Source organism: Pituophis catenifer, unplaced genomic scaffold, assembly GCF_029215685.1.
Source record: "Pituophis catenifer annectens isolate HBS135680 unplaced genomic scaffold, rPitCat1.0.hap2 SCAF_1, whole genome shotgun sequence".
NCBI classification, from domain to species: Eukaryota; Metazoa; Chordata; class Lepidosauria; order Squamata; family Colubridae; genus Pituophis; species Pituophis catenifer.
Genome location: NW_027256881.1, coordinates 99,022,611 through 99,039,661, shown reverse-complemented (window position 1 = coordinate 99,039,661; position 17,051 = coordinate 99,022,611).

Here is a 17,051-nt window from a genome sequence, read left to right as displayed (position 1 = left end):
GATTTTAGGCAACTGTACAGTCCTACAAGACCATTAACCTATTCCAGCATGACTCTTCTTATACTGGTGTCTTCTTCTGACTACAGCTGCTCTGGGTAAGAATCAGAACCAGTTTGATACACCAGTCATCCAAGTTGAAGAATCAGCAACTTTTCTACATGAATTAATGAAAATGCAACATTTCTATGGCCCATTGATATCAGGAAACGTTCAACACACGTTAAATCATTTCTCACAGGAAAGAAAGATTAATATTGGTTGAATCATCCTTTACATTATCCAACCAAAGAATGCATAATGACTCTGATTTTAACCCAGTGTAAAATGTCCCAAAGCAAAATTCAATTTCAGAGACAAACGTTGGTTAAGCACCTCAAAGTGTCTCATCCTGCTAAATTCTATGGATGCCTCAATATCCTATTAGAAAGATATGTTTTCTTATGGTAAACTTGTTATCTGCCTTGGTTTTTGATTACTGGAATGTGTCTGGAAGACAAATTTCATATTTGGGTGGGGTAAATGTGAAAATGTTTCTCTGGTGAATTGGTTTGAGCTTTAGCGACAGATGTTAGTGGGCAGCTCAGAGGATTGGAATGCTACTCTAAATTCCCTTGCAGATGCAGCAAAAACTCAAGGCAGGTGAGGCATCAAAGATACCTCATGATCAATGGCATTTATTCCATTAACTATCTCACATCTGTGCTGTGCCTGCCATCTCTATTTGCCTGAGATGGGAACAGACAAAATCACCAAGGGCAGGTTTGCTAAGGGAAAGTAGGAGAGAATCCAAATCTTAAAGAGTGTAAGCCAGCATTACATCTGGCTGCCCTTCCTCATATACAGTATTTATGTGGACACTTTGCTGCTTCTTCCCAAAGGATATAGCAGCTTAAATCCAGAGAAATCATGTCCAAAATTGGAATAATCTCAGCAAGCTAGTAGAGAAACTGACTGATGATCCCAGTTTTTTCTGTCAGCAGAATTAAAAATGCCTAATGTGAAAGAGGAGGGAAAAGATGAGTTTGTTTCCTAAGCAGGTGCTGCAAAGCTACGTTGAGGAACATGCACTAGTGGCTTTGCAACCAGCTGGAGAGGAGCCAATCCATATATCTTTCTTTGGAAATCCAGCTGTCCAGCTGCCTTCATGTAGAGGCCCCATAGACAGCTGAAGGAGCAGAGATCCAAACATCTTCAGTCTTCACCATCAGCATTAACCTATCCTACAGGAACAAGCTTATGCTTTATGTCTAAATCACCGTTATTGCCCAGCTGCTAGATATGCTTAAGAAGCAATCTGAAGTGGAGTCACAGTTTGGGAAGATACCAAGTTAACACAGGATTCCCTCCCTTATCCCCACCTCCCCACCCCTTTATGGATTACTGTGTACAGGCTCTCAAGGGGTAAAAAAAATGCCTATTTGCACATGTGCTAAAATAACCTTGGGAAACAACCCCACACAGCACAATGACAAGCTCAGTTATGAGATTTTGATTTAGACTGTCAAGTAAGTTCATTCCAGCTGGAAGGAAGCAGAGCATGTATCAAATGTATCGGCTGTATATTAAGCTATACTTAAACTATGAGTCCCGTCGAGGGCCTATTCCCATAATCGCAGCAGTGCATGCTTGTAAATGTTCAATCCCAGATGTTCTTGTCCAGCTGCATTTAGCTACATTGAATTCAGCCTGTTTACAACATTCATATTTACTAAATCCTATAAATTATGTCTGCATACCTTGTGTTCCGTAAACCAGCTCAGTGAATTAACGACACAGCTTAATCAAGGCTCCAGTAAACTTGTATTTCCTGACTTTATAGTGAGGGTGATAAACTCATATCATGAAGCACAGAAGCTAAAAGTTTAAATTCAAAGAATAACATTTGTACTTGATATGATGCTTTTGCTATGAAGGAAGCAAGCAACCTCTGACCCTAGGGTTATATGCAGCTAGACCCAATTTTCCAATTTTACTGCCAATGTCTGGTTACTGCTCATGTTGAGACAAAAGCTTGTCTCAAGTCTAAAATTGGCTTAGGACCACTTTCAAATAAGAACTTCCAACAACAGCCATCTTTATTTTTTGTACCTCCCCCAGATAGATGACTCAGCTATTCAAAGCATTTTTTCCCCAAATACAGAGATTAGTGCTGAGCTCTGCAGAATCCCTCATTCAGTTTTAACTTTGTATAAAAATCAAAATAAATTACCTAGGCATTTAAAAAGTAGAACGGGGAAGGTGCTTGTCCAGGTATCAAGAAAAGTTTCTGTATGGATGATGGTTCTTCTGAATACCATTTAAGGATCCTGGCTGTAAAAAGTCAATTTCCTTAGTAAACTTTGCTAGAGTCTCTTTTATTGTTTACTTATCAAAATGTTTATAATTTACCCTCTATCTCTGGATTTTGAAAGGTTTGAATAGTGCCAATGAAAAAGTTCAACACAATCCCAATAAACCAGCAAAATATATGGAAAGATCTCAAACTTTGCATCATACAGCCAGACAGATTTTTAGGTTGATTCTGGCATTTTTATTTACCTATGGAGTTTTTCCCCGGGGACCTGGTATAGGCAGATCTTGTTGCTTGATGGTATTACAAATATCTTCACAAGTTGTAAGTTGTAAGTTGTTCCAAGTAAAGCTGTCTTTTATAATTGGTACTGGCTTTTGTCAACGCCAAATTATTAGTGGTGTATATTACAGTATATACAAAAATGTGAAAACACAGCTGCCAGTTTTTTAGTTGGTGTTGGCTTTCTGTGATTTCACATTTCTGTATATACACTAATAATAATAATCTCTTGTTACAAAGATGAACATCTTTCATTGTTTTGACACAATTGGCAACAGATTTCAATTTGTAATTGCAATTATTAGTGACTTCAGGATGCTTCATCCATCTTTTTAACTCCATTTTTAAAAATTTATTATCTGTTCACAACAATGTGAAGTAACAATAGCCAGTTTAGCTGGTGTTGGCCTTCATACACGTCAAATTCTTTCCAAGAACCTAGGATGTCATAATGAATTGGCATATTATATGTTCAAATCCAAGCAGTGTTGCCTTTTGCAATTGATAGATGGAAATTTTGTCAATGTGCAGAATTTCTAAGTGCTGTCAAAAAGTTTTTGGTATGACACCAAGTGTGCCAATAACCACTGGGGCCACCTTGGCTGATTTATGCCACATTCTTTTAATTCAATGTTTGAAGCTTGATACTTTGTGATCTTTTCGAATTTCCTATCCTCTGGTATTGCCTCAGCAATTATCCACATGTGTCTATTATTATTCAGATATTTTACTAATTAAGTTTAGTAATTCAATGAATGTGGAGAGACTGTCATATGCTCCAGACAAAGTTTAGCATATTTCTTCCAATTCTCATAACAGAAATAGTCTATATACACATAATTATTCTTTTGAAAACTATGGTGCTGGAGAAGACTCCTGCGAGTCCCTTGGACTGCAAGTCGATCAAACCGGTCAGTCCTAGAGGAGATCAACCCTGACTGCTCTTTAGAAGGTCAGATCCTGAAGATGAAACTCAAATATTTAGGCCACTAATGAGAAGGAAAGACTCACTGGAGAAGAGCCTAATGCTGGGAAAGATTGAGGGCAAAAGAAGAATGGGACGACAGAGAATGAGGTGGCTGGATGGAGTCACTGAAGCAGTAGGTGTGAGCTTAAATGGACTCCAGAGAATGGTAGAGGACAGGAAGGCCTGGAGGAATGTTGTCCATGGGGTCACGACAGGTCAGACACAACTTCGCAACTAACAACAACAAAATTCTTTTGAAGCCAATAAGACTAGATCAGAGAATATTGTTCTCCAATATAGCATAATGGGACTCCTGTATAACTATATTGACCCACAGAAACTTGGTTCCAACTTTTCCAGTTTTGGAGACTGCAAAGCAAAACAGCATGGACAGAAGAGAAAAATAAATCCCGTTTCACCTAATGAAACCCAACAGATGTTATCTGGTTTGGCCACACCGCTCCCTTCTTTTTAGACATTGTTGGGTGGAATGTTCAGAATTCATGCGCTGGGTGTGGTAACCCAGGAACTGACAAATAAGATAAAGTGACAAAGCATTTTCTTAATCCTTCTAAGAGCCAACAATATAGAATCAATATTCACAAACAAGAAATGTACCAAATAAAACCTCAGATTGATGAGTCACAGAGTTACAGATTAGTAAGCAGAAGCAACTGGCTATCAGTTGATGTTATAGGAGTCAGGGGCAATTCATTTGTCCCAAGGTCAAGGAATGGTTAGGCAATGTCATATCTTTAAAAAGTTACAGGATGCTAAGTACCTTTTCCTTCACTCAAATTCCACCTTTGCTGCAATGCCTTTCCTTAAGCTACTCCCCAGCCCCCATGATTCCTAGCCATAACAAAGTCTCAATTTATCTTACAGAACTTCCTTAGGCTGTTTTTGTTCATGTTCCGCCATTACCTTTTGTCCTCTCAACTCTCCTCATCCTTTGTTTTGTCCTTACAGTCAAATTATAGACAGTAATGGGTTTTTTTTACTTTGGGAAAGGAAAAGAGCCATGCTGAAGAGAAACATATACAAGGAAAAACCCAGTTCACAAGAAGACTATTTTTTCTTTGGTTTTTCAAATTCTGAAATGTCAGATTGCAATACAAAGGGCCTTTTCCCACTTGTACTGGTACCTAACCATAGCAAATATGCCCTAACAACAGCTTTTTTCTCCTGGGTCCCCTTGACATTGTCTTCATTTTGTCCAAGCACAAGAAGGAGGCAGGCTTTCAACATTGGGATCTTCTGCTTGAACAGGGGTTTGGATTAGATGACCTCCAAGATCCCTTCCAACTCTGTTATCCTGTTCTGTTTTTGTTTTTGTTTTGTTTTTTTACACCCTCTTCCATATCTGAAATGAGTAATGACTTCCAGTAGTGACGTCCAGCATCAGCTGCAAGATACGAAGAATCTTGCTAAACTTCACCATTTTAGCAATTTGCGCCCCTACCTGGACCGTGATGCCTTACGCACAGTCACTCATGCGCTCGTCACCTCCCGGATCGACTACTGCAACGCTCTCTACATGGGACCACTCAGAGGCTTCAGCTGGTGCAGAATGCGGCTGCGCGGGTAGTGATGGGAGTGTCCCGACACTCTCATGTTACACCCCTCCTGCGGGACCTGCATTGGCTACCAGTTGCCCTCCGGGTGAGATTCAAGGTGCTGGTAATCACCTATAAAGCCCTACATGACTTAGGCCCGGGGTATTTGGCGGATCATCTGTGGACAACGACAGTTCCCCATCGCCCGGTGCGTTCCCACAGGGAGGGCCTCCTTGGGGTGCCATCGGCAATGTTGGCTGGCGACCCCTAGGGAGCGGGCCTTCTTTGTGGGCGCACCTACCCTGTGGGATCAGCTCCCCCTGGGGCTCCGGGTAGCCCCTGACTTTTGCTCTTTCAGCCGTGGCCTTAAAACATGGCTATTTTGCCTGGCCGGCTTGGACTGAAGGGGTTTTTGAGGGGATTTTAATGGTTTTTATAGTTTTATAGTTTTATTGGGTATTTTTAAAAGGAAGGATTGGACTGTATGTGTTTTATTGTTGTGAGCCACCTTGAGTCCTTTTGGAGATAGGGCGGCATATAAATCCAAATAATAATAATAATAATAATAATAATAATAATAATAATAATAATAATAATAATAATAATTTTATTAGAGGTAATGTAATGAGACTACTGATGGAAGGCATCAGAGAGATGCAAATTTAGGCTAAAGGGAGAATGCCTCCTCCCCTCCAGTGCCCTGTTAACTTTGCTTATTATTAGGCTGTATCTCCCTTAAGAGATGGATACCACATTTCCTCTAGACATGCACAATTAGAATACAACTCAATTTTTTTTTAAGCACAGGGTTTCCCTTTGCATTCCCTTCTCCAAATCCTTCCCTTTCCCAAGACATATCTATCCATATTAGTCAGTGGTGAAATCCAAATTTCTACCAAACTACTGGTTCTGTGGGCGTGGCTTGGTGGGTGTGGCTTGGTGGGCGTGGCAGGGGAAGGATACTGCAAAATCTCCATTCCCACTCTGAGGCCAGCCAGAGGTGGTATTTGCTGGTTCTCTGAACTACTCAAAATTTCCACTTCGGTTCTCCAGAACCTGTCAGAACCTTCTGTAGTTCACTCCTGATATTAGTACAAAATGACACACAGTTGTGTCATTCCTCATCTTTCCTGGAAGGGTGGAAGCAATTCAGGGGTGGGTTCTACTTACCTCTACTACCAGTTCGCAACGAGATCGCCCGCCCGCACTCACTTCGCTCACGCACCTTGCTTTTGCGCATGCGCAGATCGCCAATGATGACATCCGGGGCAATGGGCAGGGCCTCCTGCCAGTTTTACCACCGGTTCTTGCGAACCAGTCCAAACCGGGGGCAACCCACCACTGAAGCAATTGGTGCCTAGTAAACAGAACCTATGGACTATCAAAATTATGCAACAGTATCGGACTGATCAGCATTTCTCACCTAAGTGAGGGAAGGAAGGGGAGAGAAGTTCAAAATAAAAATACTGCTTGTAACTCAGCTCTCTGTATGATTCTATTCTGTTTCTTTTTTTTCAATTTTGCTTTATTCTGTTTGGGTTATGACAAAATGGGGTATAGCAAGGAGACTATACAAAGGGATATAGAGATGACAGGCAGAGCCCTGAAGCTAAATCCTTCCCATTCTTGCTTCAGCACATGCTTTACCACTGGTTGGTGATGTGCAGAAGAACAACAGCTAAATCACAGGAAGCATCTATCAGTTTGCTTATTATCTGTTTCATATATAACCAGGGCAGTACCGTTCGGCAGTGAGTCAGACCAGATGCCATAGGAGGTAAGATAAAGTTCAGCAGCAGCGACTTTCATGCCAGAATAGTATTCTGCTGACTCAATGATGGGTGTGTGTCAGCGGGGAAAGCCCCCCAGATCGTTCCAAAAGGATTAGAATAAAACTAATCCCAATATTATTAATGTACAACAATTCTGGATATAAACACACATGGATTGTGAGTCATTTTCTACCAGTAGTAGGCTACAAATCTCTTTCTCAAAGGTTTTCTTCCTTTGCAAATGAGGTCTCCGTTTTTTGTTTATTTATTCATTGCTTGTGATAGTCTGAAATTTCTTTAGGATTTCTTTCCCATTTTTCTTGCTAGTGTTTCCAAGATTTTATTTTAACTGATGGAAATGGAAAAGGGTGATACTGCTGTCCTTTTCTGTCTATCCCTCTGAAACATCCCTGATTACTCAAACTTTCAGGCTTCTGTAATAATTTCAGCCAGTCTATATTTAATTTGAGTAGCAAATAAGTGATGTCTCTGATGTATTTTATGTCTGCATATTTGAAAGCATGGGTTGGCTTGGGAAAGCCTTCTCGTTTCCTACCAACAATGAAAGCATCCAGCATCAAACATTTCATTCAAAGCTGTAATACTGTACCCGAATGAACCAATTTCAAAAAAAGTTTTTTCTTCACGTTTCAGAAATAATGACTTTTATTCTAACTAGCTGCATTTTGGAGGTGGCAGTCAAATATTTTTGTATTCCAGTATATATTGAAACTGGCTCAATTTACAGTCTTAAATTGAAATTAGATTGATTGGAATTTAAGAGTATTGAATACTGGTAAGGATAAAATATTGACTATATTAATAAATAGGATGTAAGTATATATAACAATTTAGTTTATAAGAATGCTCAATATGGTTACACAAGAATAAGAGAATGATTAGGAAGATTGAATTTAAAAGTAAAGATAATTGTTGATGCAGAAAGTTGTAAAATATTATATAATGTTGTTATTTATTTTTTGTATGTTACCGTTTGGTGTATGTATATGTTCTTTTTTTTCTTTTTCTTTTTTTTTTTTTTGTCTTTTTCTATTATGTTTTTGGTTTTAAAAATGTAAAATATTCAATAATTATTTTTTTTTTTGAAAAAAGGAACTGGCTCTTTCCAAACATATTAATGCACCTGACATAACCTCTTGCTCCAGCTTGTAAAGTTAAAGTTAGGGCAGTTCAAGACATGTTCAAGAATGTAAAATTAAAGACACAGCAGTAACTATAACTAATTGTCTATATCAGTTGTATCCAGGGGTGGGTTCTACTTTACTGCGCAACGGCATGTGCAGATCGCCGATGATGATATCCGGGGCAGTGGGCGGGGCCTCCCACCGGTTTTACTACCGGTTCTTGTGAACCGGTCCGAACCGGGGGCAACCCACCACTGGTTGTATCTAAACCTTTAGCTTTGATCAGCTAAAGAACTTGATAAAACAGTGCAAAGTTCCTCTTTAGCATAGCGCATCCATGTACACCAACAACAGTCAGAAGACTCAATGAAAACCCCTTAATCTCACAATACATGGACAGACTTAGATGCAATGTCTGAAAGTAAGCATCCTAGATCAAGCTAAATCTATAAATGTGAAGGAATTCTTGGAAGCTTGGCAAATCAACCATCAATAGATACATAGAAAGAAATCATATTTACACACCATTCAGAGATAATAAAGATATTATCTTTATTAAAAGGAGATAATAAAAAAGCTAAGAAGGACACAAAAAACCCAGAACACATCCCCTCCATCAATCAGCAGTCAGATAAGCAGGGATTAACATTAGGTAATCAAGTGGAAAACAGTACCCTAATCAAGGAACTACCAAGGTGAAAACCACGCCCCATCAAAACTGGCAGGGCATACTACTGCATAAACAGTACTTACTTGCATTTGATAATGTACTTAGATGGGTAATGAAATGTCTGCAAAAAAACAACAACAACCAAGCTCAGAGAACACCAAGAACTCCACAGTTCAACACTGAACTATATTCTGTTCTACTGAAATTAAATTATGTTAACTAATTAAAGATTTTCAATCAATTGTAAGAACTGCATTTTATGAATTATTTGATTAAGTAATAGTCATATATGGATCAATTATAGTTTAAAATCAATATATCCCATAGTTGCCAATGTTCCTTTTGGATTAGCCACACAGAATGAGTTCCCATATCTTACTTTTTTTGTTGATGCCAGAAACCAAAAGAAAATAAAACAATACATTGTAGAGTATAAAACAAGACAAATTAATGACAGAATTCCAAGGCCACTGTAGGTAATCCCTCTGTTTAATGATGATCACAGTATCTTCTGATGGTAATCATAAATCAAACAAAACTTCACCACATTCCTAGAGAACTCTAGTGACAAGCATTCAAAGACGAAGCATGTAATTATTGTATCTAAGAACCCATACAGTACAAAGAGGAACATACATTCAGTGCCTCTGACACAGTAGTGAGGATAATGCAGTAAGATGTATCTTCCTTCCTCCAATGTTGATGGAGAGTTCACACATCAGTGTCTTGAATCAGCAAAATTGTAGTACCCATTGCATAGGAGACATGGACTGATCTACATGTAACAGTTAATGACTCCTATGGTCTCAAAAGAAGAAGATACAATATCACTATTTTTGATCAAGTCCATGAGACTTTCTATTAAACAATATTTTCTAGAACATAAAGTAAGACCACCATATCTGGTGTGCAACAGTATAGACAACAACTAAATCGCAGTGGAAAATTACCATTTTCTGTATTCCTCTGCTATAATGACCAGAATTTTGCAGCTCAAATATTGTAACCCTTTATGAATAGCTTCTGGTTCTTAGCCTGCTTTTCTTAGCAGAAATCTCCCTTCTCAATTAATTCCTACTTCTGTTCTTTCTGAGATCTTCCTTGGCTTTTGAAACAGTGGCTTCTTCTTACCTTCTTAAATGATTAGGAAAACATTTCATTTGCTAAAGTATAAGTAGCACGCACGGAACTAATCAGATGTATTACTTTTGTAAGTGAACAGTCAATATGGTGCTCCAACAGAAATAAGCTTGGTCCTTTTGTTAAGCTCATTGGCCAATCCTGTCCAAACATATGTAGTAGCACATTGATTAAGGTTTCTACTACTCACGCTCTGGAAATCCTACAATATTTCCATATTAGCTTTATAGCTACCCAACTTACTTACTATTTATTACTATTTGAAACATGTTTTGAACTATATAGAACTTAGATGCAAGCAGATGCAGTTTCTATATAAGATGCCTGCAGATCATACACTGTTGCTACTTTTAAATGGCATCCGTGTAGTTTTCAGATCCATGTAGTTTTCTCAACAATGATATGGAAGTGGTTTGTCATTGCCTTCTTCTGCAGGGTTTTTTGTTTTGTTTTGTTTTGCTACCCAGTGTCATCTGCAGTCTTGGAATTTCTGGAGGTCCTTCATCCAATTCTGCTTGGTTTCCAAGCTCAAGCTGGCTATCCGGGCAGACCTGATGAAATGGAAAGAAGTGAAGACCTCCAACTATTAGTCTTGGATGTGGCTGATGCAGTCCTCTGAAAATTGCCTCCCAATTGTAATATTTAATGAAACAGAAAGGGAATTATTTTGGAAGTACTTAGATGCTAATTTCTAACTGTATTATTATACTATATTATTGTTGTTATATTGAGCAATAAAATGCTTGAAAAGATGGTATGTTTATATTATTGTACTAGCAAATGATACATTTTCCATAGCTTAGTTTCAAACTAGAGCTGGTTATTTTTCTTTCTTTTTTCTTTTTTCTTTCTTCTCTTTCTTTCATTCTTTCTATCTTTCTTTCATACTTTCAATCTTTCTTTCATACTTTCAATCTTTCTTTCATTCTTTCTATCCTTCTTTCCTTCCTTTTTTTCCCCTTCTTTCTTTCTCTCCTTCTCTTTTAATTGTAGAATCAATGGATTACTTAGTTAAAAAGAGATTAAGTCTTTAAATTCTTCAATTGCTTGACAGACAACACAACAACAACAGCATTAAGTCCTAATAGATAATCCATCATTTCCACCTGTCAGTCTTTTTTAGTTCAGCCTTGCCTCCAGGGCCTGCGTATGTCATGGCATCTGGAGACAGACTTTCACAAAGCTAAGGAAGAAGGACATTTCTGAGAAGTCCATTGAACCCGAAAGGACTGAATGTGTCCCAGTTGTGGAAGCGGTCAGTGAACTAATTTCTAAAATCTGCATTAGGACCGCAATGTCCCTCTTGACTCTAAAGATAGTTGGATAAAACAAGTAACTTCTTCAGCGGCTAAGCATTGCAAAGAAACTGTTTCTATGTAGCATATATGAATGTATGTAAAGGCTACATCTGCGTTTTCTGTACAGCAACATAGAACTTTCCCACATGCACAATTGGCAACGATGGCTTGAGTCTACATTGAAAAGTAATACTGTAGACATTCTCTCATGATGCAGGAGAGCTATGAGAGCTGGATGGGGAGCAACAGGTTTCAGCTGAACTCTGGTAAAATGGAGTGGCTGTGGGTGGGAGGCCCATCTGCATTTGGCAGTTCATCAAACCCCTGGATGGGGTTGCATTATCCCAGACAGTTTCAATGAGTACTCTAGGGATCCTCCTGGACTCATAGTTCTTGCTCAAAGTGCAGGTAGCAGCTTTGGCTAGGACAGTCCCTGCTCAATGTTATGTTGTGCACCAGTTATGGATGCCCTTTCCCTTTCCTGTATAGGGAGGTTTTTCACTCAGTAACTCATGCCCTGATCATTTCTGGTCTGGACTACTGCAATGTGCTCTACATGGGGCGACATTTGAAAAGTATCCAGAGCAGTGGTGAAATCCAATTTTTTTTGCTACCTTTGGTTCTGTGGGCAAGGCTTGGTGGGCGTGGTGTGGCTTGGTGGGCGTGGCTTGGTGGATGTGGCAGGGGAAGGATACTGCAAAATCTCCATTTCCACCCCACAAGAGTCCCTTAGGAGTTGGGCGGCATAGAAATGAGATAAATTAAATTAAATTAAACTCTGGGGCCAGCCAGAGGTGGTATTTGCTGGTTCTCCGAACTACTCAAAATTTCCGCTACTGATTCTCCAGAACCTGTCAGAACCTGCTGGATTTCACCCTTGATCCAGAGGCTTCAGCTGGTATAGAAATTAGCTATTTTGGGCACCCCCCAAGAACAGCACACATAATACTGTGAACTGCATTGGGTGGCGGTTTACTTCTGAATCCAATTCAAGGTGCTGGTTATGGCCTTTAAACCCCTAGATGGCATGGGACTAGATTACCTGCAGATGCGTCTTCAGCCCATTACAGAGAGGTAGGGGTATGTTACGGAGTCTGTCAGTTAATGAACTTCAACTGGTAAGACCAGGAAGACAGCCTTCTCTGCTGTGGCCCCCAACTCTTTGGAATATTCTCATATCAGAGATGAGGTGGGCCCCACTCTCCTGGCTCTGCTGTCTCACTTGGGGCACACAACCACAGGGGTTGGTTCATTCCTTAAAAGCTCTCCCCTCCCTTTTTAATTTTAATAATTTTATTACTGCTTTATCTGCCTCCACTGGAGTACAATATTTATGTGGTTTTTACATTTTAATTGTGCACCTTCCAGAGTCTATCTGTAAGTTAGATGGAAGATCCCCAAATCTGATATATAAACAAAGGAGGAGATGAGTCTTGACTTCATGTCTGAGGATGATTACCCTTCCCTGCCCATTTCTACTCCTTGTTTTTTTTTATTATCCAATATTTGGCTGTGGTGTGTATTTTCTTCACTGTCTGCTGAAAAAGTTCCACAATCTCAGTTTTTTCACACTCACAATTTCTTTCCATAAAATGAAAGCCAAAAAAATAACCATGAGTAAATGTTACTTAAATGCAGAAAGAAGAAAAAGAGAAATAAAACTAAATGTAACATTAAACCATCCTTTCCTCCCTTTCTTTCCAAGCTTTCACACGTTATGTGAAAGTTCAGATACAAAAAGGGACCACATTATGGAGATAGGTAATCCTATTGTTACCTCTCGTTTACTTCCCACTTCACTTCACTTTAACTTGCCCTACTTTTCTAGCCTTAAAGTGGCTGAATGCAGAGAGGTGTTTTGCTTAGAGTCAATTAAGCTCACCCAACCAGGCATAATTTATCTCATAGAACAGTCGTGATACTAAAATGGCATCTGCATTTGAAAGAGAGAGGAATATTTTGATTCTTTGTGAGGAATGTTGTCTGGCAGGTTATCACTGCAATACACACACACACACACACACACACACACACACACACACACACATTTCAGTCTTAGTTTCTATATTGAAAAACTGTAGGTAAAATCATTGATATAGTTCGGGGCAACTTTGTTAAAATTTCTAGAAAAGCCTGGCGATCCTAATTTTGATCCCTTGCTTGCATGACATGAGGTAGGAGAGTGTGTGTGTGTGTGTGTGGGTGGGGGAAAACCAGGTCATTCATTATTATGCATACTTTTTTTAAAACCCCTAGAATAAGGGCAGGACTTTGCTAAGGATGGGAATAAGGAAGTGGGAGCAAGCAGATTTATTGTAAATCAGCCTTGTGAATTTGTGTGAGTTTGTGCGCACATCAGTGGTGAGTTGCTACCAGTTCGCCCCAGATCAGGCGAACTGGTAGCGGCAGTGGTGGGAGGCTCCGCCCACCTGGCCGGACATTTCTGCGCAGAAGCGTTGCGTGCATGTGTGAGCGTGCACCTGCCCACGAGCGAACCAGTAGCAACGGGATTTGAATTCCACTACTAGCGCACATGTGCACTCATATATGGACACATGTGCATGCATGTATGCACTTTTGAGTCAGTCCTGATTCCTGGCAAATCTGGGTGAATTTCACAGACAAGTCCATGAAGCTGAGGACTGGAAACTTAAGTTTGCTTGCTGCTAAACCAGCGGATTAACCATTAGATGAAATTATATCTTATAAATCAAAACATTTCTGGGTTACAAAGGCTTCTCTTGGCCAGCAGAACCTCACTTTACCTCCTGTCCTTTGCCACTTCCAATCAACCTTCCTATTATTTCCAACTGCTCTCTCCCAGTTCTGTTCAATGCCTTCCCTCTTTTGTTTCATTCCCTCTTAAACTGCTTTCTCTGATTTCCACTCATGTCTCATCTATCCAATGGTTGCTTCCACCCTTTCCCTTGATAGTTTTCTTTTCCTGCTGCATTTGAAATTAATTATTTTCTCTTCTCTCTTTTCCATTGAAGCTGTCCCTTCTGATTTCACTTCCAGCCATATTCTACCAACTCACCCAATGCCTTTTTTGTTAATTGTGGTTTTGTTTTTCCTCCACTAATTTCTCCTCAGATCTTTCTGTCTGGAGCTGCTACCTCCTCCCTTCAGCCTTTTTATCCACTTTTTTTTTCTTTTTTCCACCCCACACTGCATTTTGCTTCTTTGCAATGTTCCCTTTCATTGGAATGTGTAATAGTATGTGGGAATGACTTTGGGAGAAGGGAAGAAGAGCAGCAGCTTAAACAACTGTCATGCAAAAGGCATCTTAGCCCACAGAAAGAAAATAGGGATGAGAAGTGTCTCAGAAGAAACTTTCTTTAGTTTGCTGGAAAGTAAAAGTAAAGGAGGGGAGATGTACAATCAGAGTTGCAAGATCAGTCCCTCAGGATAGTCCTTCATGCACAAACTGTGAATATTAACGCTACCTATATTATAAGGTTACAATAACAGAAATTGAAAGACTGAAAGTACATCTTTCCCTTCTCATCTTTATTGTCTAAGAAACAGAAGTGGTATTCAGCAGGTTCTGACCAGTTCAGGAGAATCCATAGCAGACATATTGAGTAGTTCAGAGAACCAGAATATACCATCTCTGACTGGCCCCGCCCCCATCTATTCTCTGCCTCCCGAGTCCCAGCTGATCAGGAGGAAATGGGGTATTTGCAGTAACCTTCCCCTGGAGTGGGGAGGGAATGAGGATTTAACAGTAATCTTCCCCTGGAGTGGGGAGGGAATGGAGATTTTACAGTATCCTTCCTTTGCCACACCCACCAAGCCATGCCCACCAAGCCACGCCACACCCACAGAACCGGTAGTAAAAAAATTTGAATCCCACCACTGCTAAGAAATTAGGGAAAGTTCCTTCTGAGATGTTTGCCATGTCCTCGTTCCTTCTGCAGGATAAGCTGCCTCTTATCTGGCAGTTGTCTTGTCTGTGGCTCTACTTCCTGTCTCCCAAGTTCATTCACACATACCATTACAGAATGTTCTTTGACAAGACAAAGGGAAAACTGCATTTTTTTGGTACACCAATAGATGGAACTAAAGAACAGGGTTAGTGCCCTCTACTGATGAAAAATAAAGTTTGAGGATTTTAAAAATATTATTACAAGAAAAATAATAATAAATTCAAAATAACTTTAGGCACACCTACTCTGGAGTATGATGTATACCATACTACCCAAAGGCTGGTGTTGACCTCAATTTATCTGTGCCTGCAGTACAGGAAGGCATATAACTTCAAGTCTTATTTCCAAAGTTTAAAAATACAAGTATCAGTTAGGAAATTAGAACCTACCGTAGACATTTTATTTGTCCTGAGAAAAAGATATGAAGTTGCCTATCAAATTCTGCAGAAGAGGTGCCTGGACTGGCCAATGGGTAAAATATTGCACTATCTTCAGGAAAGCAGCTCCATTGACAGAGACTCCAATATCTTTGCCTTTAATCCAAAGGAATTTCTTGGCACAAGGTTCAGGAAACATTGCCAGAAGTTTGTACAATGGTACCTTCCTTCTCACACATTCAGGAACTGTTGCCTGATCTCTTTATGTCTAACAGTTAGGTCAACCCTGTAGGCCAAAGATAGAAAACCTTGGTTTCCACTGTAACTTCAAATAGTTTATCTTTGTGCTTTCCACTTAAGGAATCCTAGGAATTTCAAGACAGTGAAAATATTAAAGTTCTCCAACAGAGAAATCTTAAATGTCACTGAACTTTGTTCCCAAGTTTCTTAGGAGAATCCATGACAATTAAGTCAACCCAAAAGGCAAATAGCACTTCACCCACAAAGATGTAGTTATTTACGTCTGACTGTTCACTCAGGTCCTTTTTCCCTGTGGTGAAGATACATTTTCAGTAGAAGAACCAACCACTTCTCTTTATTTCTTTAATGTTCCCCCAATCAGGTAGACCAGGTAGAGTCAATAGAAAGAAAGGCTAAAGTTAGTTTTCTTGAGGATAGCTATTAGAACAGAATCTTGCAAGTCTTTCTTTTCTGTTGGGCCCAGCTCAAGAACAGAACAATCCAACTCAAGTTCAGTTTATATTTGCTTACACCATATAGACAAAATCTTGCCAGATTAAACCCAATGTATATACCATGGTAGATTCTAGGGAGTGGCTGTCCTAAATCTCTATTTTTGCTGCCCCTCTCCTGGAATCTGCTCCCTCCTTCCTGGAAAAGTTCTGCATCACTGTAATCCAACATATCACTTCCCCCTTCCTAGACAGAATTCATCATTTATTTGTTTATTTATTTGTTTGTTTGTTTGTTTGTTGATTTTATTTGTCAAGAACGTATTTGGTAATAAGCATAAGCATGGATTGGATACATATCATGTCCTCCTTCTTATACTCATATGAACTAGAAAGGTGTCTGAAACTATTCTGCATGTTTTCTGTTGAGAACTTTTGGTATGTTTTCCTCCGTTGTCATTTTGATGATGGTCTGGAACCCACACTGCATATCGGACATTAATACAATTGAAGGAGTCCAGAGATATTTCATGAGAAGAGTCCTCCATTCCTCTACCCGCAATAGAATACCTTTTATGCCACCAAACTTGAATTTTTGGGCTGAGACAATTTAGAACTACACCGCCTTCGGTCTGACCTAAGCTTAATACATAAAATTACCTGCTACAATGTCCTACCTGTCAATGACTACTTCAGCTTCAATCACAACAATACATGAGCAAACAATAGATACAAACTCAAGGTAAACCGCTCCAAACTCGATTGCAGAAAATACAACTTCAGCAACAGAGTGGTCAATGCCTGGAATGCACTACCTGACTCTGTGGTTTCTTCTCCAAACCCCCAAAATTTTAACCTTAGACTGTCTACTGTTGACCTCACCCTATTCCTAAGAGGTCTGTAAGGGGCATGCATAAGCGCACCAACGTGCCT